Below are 4,528 nucleotides of genomic sequence, written 5' to 3'. Positions count from 1 at the left end.
GTTAAATGACGAAAAATTAGGTGTCTATTCACTTGTGACCACTCAGTGTATATTAACAATAACAGGTGTAGAAATTAATGTGATCTCCTCTACATTTCTACAGTAAATCCAACTATTGCAGGCTGATAAGAATAGTTGTTTTGTATTAGACTACTTCCACAGATCATAAACGTAAGCTTTTATTATAATATGACATTATACTTAGAAGTGCAAAGTATATATAAGGAGTTGAATTAAAATGGTGATCCCCTTTACCCATTCTGTGAACTCCTTTACATGCATTTCACCATGTCCTCAATTATGTGGTTTTATAAACAGACCACTAATTATCGCTCACAGATTTAGCTTTGTAATATATCAGTTATTGAACCTTAAACTATCACCATTCACACCTTCTGAATGTTAGTTATACAGTTAAAGAGATAAACACCTGTTATGTAATCCCACTTTCAAGGACTTTTCTTGCAGGAAAATGAGTTGATTTGTGACTAGCACATTTCAAATCCACCCTACCCTAATCATCTGCACATGGTGGAAACTAAATATGGCGGGAAAAGCATTATGCACTCTATATATTCCCCTCTGAAGCAAAACTGAAGTAAAGAAGAACATGTAAAGGAGATCGTGTAATTTCATATTCAGTGATTTTTATTGAAGAATGCAATTTACTCTTACCCTATCAGTTATTGATAACAACTAATGTCTTGGTTGTTGTGTTTAACGATATAACAAAATGACATAATTTGAGTATCTACACTAAATATATACGTAAAGGAGATCGCGTCCTTAAAAAATGATTTTTATTACAAGCTGTAAATGGACATACCAAAAATATCTCTTGATACCCTTTGTTTGGGGTATGATCAAATCAAATTATATACTTCCTGGATTGATTTTACTCAAATAATTGTAATTATTGTCTTGAAAATAAACAACCATAAAAGGAGAACACGTGATTACGGCTACATGTTATTTTGGATATTTTTATATGTGAAAAAGTAATGGGACAATCACCTAATAACAAACTTTCAAAATATAAATGTTTACTAATTAATTACAATATAGGCTTGAGTCATACTTACAATTTTTGTGTTTGTGTTATTGCTTTGAAATTAAATTTATCTGCTACTTTTAACACCCCACCATTGTTTATTTCCTTGGTTTGCTGGAAAAATTCAACATATTATATATGTTTGGAAAGCTCTGTCCATCGTCTATCATTTAGAAATTATTATATATTTGTGTAAAGTACATACTCAGAGAAATTTGCCCCAGAACACTGGCGACAACAAATTGGACGCTTAAGGAAATCTGGGCCGTATATATATATACTTCTGGGATACTAATAAGTCTAAGAATCATTTGAGTCTGTCCTACATATTGTTGACTGCACTTGTTTGTTTGTTTTGAATTTCGTGCAATGCTACACGAGGGCTATCTGCATTAGTCGTCCCTAATTTAGCAGTGTAAGACTAGAGGGAAGGCAGCTAGTCATCATCACCCACCGCCAACTCTTGGGCTACTCGTTTACCAACGAATAGTGGGATTGACCGTCACATTATAACGCCCCCGCGGCTGAAAGGGCGAGTATGTTTGGTGTGACGGAGATTCAAACCTGCGACCCGTAGATCGCGAGTCGAGCGCCCTAACCACCTGGCCATGCCGAGCCGTGAATGCACTTTTTTTACTCTGTATCAGGTAAATTGTGTTGTATGTTGTCCAAGTAATTGACATTTCTATAATCCTGTTGAGAAACAATATCTGTTGAAAATAACATGCTCAAATCAGTTTGATTTTTACAAGTTGCTCATAAATTTAGAATTAGAATTTTTATATATAAACAAAGATAGATTTGAACAATGAGATGACTGGTATTAAACGTTCATTTTTGACCTACAAATATATTTATATAAAATACCCGTGAAACTGATAAGGCTAGTACCAAAAATATCTCTTCGTACTTATTAACGCGCTTAATCACGTTTATTTAGTTAAAATTACAAGTGTTACTTTCTGGTTATTAGCAAGATAGCGCAGCTTTCATAAATATATTCATATTTATGACCACTATTTAAATATAAGTACATAGTCGAAGTTCATTATTTAATGAAGTTTTGTGTATTCTATTCCAGTTGACGAGGACCCCTGGTAGGTCAGATGTAAGTTTACCGCAACGCTAAAATCTGAGGTTCGATTTTGCGCGGTGGACAGAATGTACAGAGTCGATTGTGTAACTTTGTGCTAAAAGTAAAATAAACAAACTCATTGATGAAGTCGCTTCACACACTTCAGATGTCTGGTAGTTTTTTTCTTTGGCCGACACTCTACCTTTAATGTAGAGGATTATTCCGATATCTTAATCAGAAATATATATTTCATACATCTTATAATTTATTTAATTTATTCGTAATCTATCGTTATAAAATGTAATTTGTGCCCTATAAATACGAGATTAAATTCTGAAAAGAAAAGGTTTTTAATTTTAGAATTCAAACATGTTCATGACTTTATACATTTCTAGTTTTAATTTAGAAACATTTACCAGATGAAAAACATACCAATACATAAAAATTACTGTACACAGTAAAAGACTATTTTCCCGGGAGATTCACAAGCTTCAGCAACATTTTGCTATTTAATCCATAAGGAGATCAAGATAATTTTTCAAAGTTATTGGAAGAGGGAGCTGTTTAATACCTTCTGGGAGTTGCCAAGCGCAACAAAGGGTATTGCGAATGACGCAACGACAGAGATGTTTCAATTCCGGAAGGTGAAAGTAACGATTGTTTAATGAAGCCACTAACCCCGATTCATCCAAATCTTTTAAAAAAAGATTTGAATCAAGACCAGCAAAACCTCCAATGTCTAAGCGATAAAAATTCGGTCTGATTGGTGAGATCACATTGTCAAGGATAAAATCATTCTGTTGAAAGATTCCTTCTAAAGACCTTTTACGGATGCAAGGAATAACGTTTAATAACAATCTGATACAATAAACAGCATCCTTCAATAGCTCGTTCTGCAAAGTAAGGTTTAGACCATCGTTATTTTGCAAACAACTTGCCACAACTCTGAAGAGATATTTTAAAAGAACTGAGATATCCCATGCTGTTCCTTGTACACTTTCATTAAGAGAGATTTGAGCACCGTATTGAAGCAGTAACATAAGAATGTCAGGCTTTACAAATACCGTTGCCAAAGCAATAGGAGGCATATCCTCTGGATAGACAATTCCAGTATCAACAAATCTTTTTCCATTAACGAGAAGACGAAAATTGTTCGCGTGAAAAACAAAATAAGCCAATGTCCAAATATCTTCGAGTTTACTACTAAGCCTTGGCCACTTCCAAGGGATTCGAATCGAGTCCGGGTATCCGAAAGCTTCGTGGAAAATTCCAAAGAAGTGACCCTCTGTGCAGTAGACGGCCTGCAGCACTTGTCCAACAAGATGAGAATCTTTTAAGGCATGTCTGTAACACAACTTGGCTGTCAAGTATACAATCTCTTGCTCCATATTAAGGTCTCGAAGCCTACGACATGAAAGACCCGTGTTTATAACACTGAAAAAATATTCAAGTAAAACATGCACATTTTCTTTTACTTCCTCTAGTGATTTGGCAGGATATTTTACTTTAAGACCTAACCGTGACCTAAGAATAATACAAAATTCCTCTTCATAATCCGTTAAAGGCAGTGAAAAGAAAACTAATTTTGGTCTGCGATTTGGTTCTGCCATATTTTATACCAGTTTTGCATGTCCTGAATATGTTGTTCGAAGATTTATGTTTGAACCCTAAAAGGCAAACTTTAAAGTCTCATGCCCTATTTCGTCAATTACATCACAGTTATAAAATCAATAAAAACGGTGAAAAGTTTGAGTGATTTTTTGATAAAACGTTAAGGTAAAAGATAATTACTTATTTCTTTTCTCGTTGACTTAGTTACTTGACAACAATGCCCTGTCATTGTTAAGAGTACAACAATAATTACCAACAAACAGTATTTGAGAACTCATTATTTAATTTCTATAGTGCATATTGGTGTATAGAAGACATATTAATACTAGAAATTAACGATCTTATAACACTAAAATGTTGTTTTTATTTCATTAAACACTCAACGTTTCGCTTTACAGCTTCTTCAGGAGCGTTCACTGTTTTAGTATAACATTTTGGTGTTATATGGTTGTTTATTTCTAGTATTAAACAGTATTTGAGATTCATAGTGCGGAAAATTTTATTACCTTCAAATATGAAATAATTAGTAATCTGGTTTGGGATCTGGATCCTTTTCGGGACCTAGGAGAGTCAAGTTTTATCTAGATTTCTTCCTCCATCTTAAAGCTCAAAGGTTTGTTTGCTTGTTTTTGAATTTCACGCAACGCTACTCGAGGGCTCTCATCGCTGGCCTTCCCTAATTTTGGAGTAATAAATTAAACGGAAGGCAACTAGTCAATACCACCACTGCCAGGTGGTAGGCAACTCCAATGAATAGTGGAATTTGGCCATTAATCATATAGCAATCATTA

This window comes from Limulus polyphemus, unplaced genomic scaffold (genome assembly GCF_000517525.1).
Source record: "Limulus polyphemus unplaced genomic scaffold, Limulus_polyphemus-2.1.2 Scaffold1445, whole genome shotgun sequence".
NCBI lineage: Eukaryota > Metazoa > Arthropoda > Merostomata > Xiphosura > Limulidae > Limulus > Limulus polyphemus.
This window is presented reverse-complemented; position numbering follows the sequence as displayed.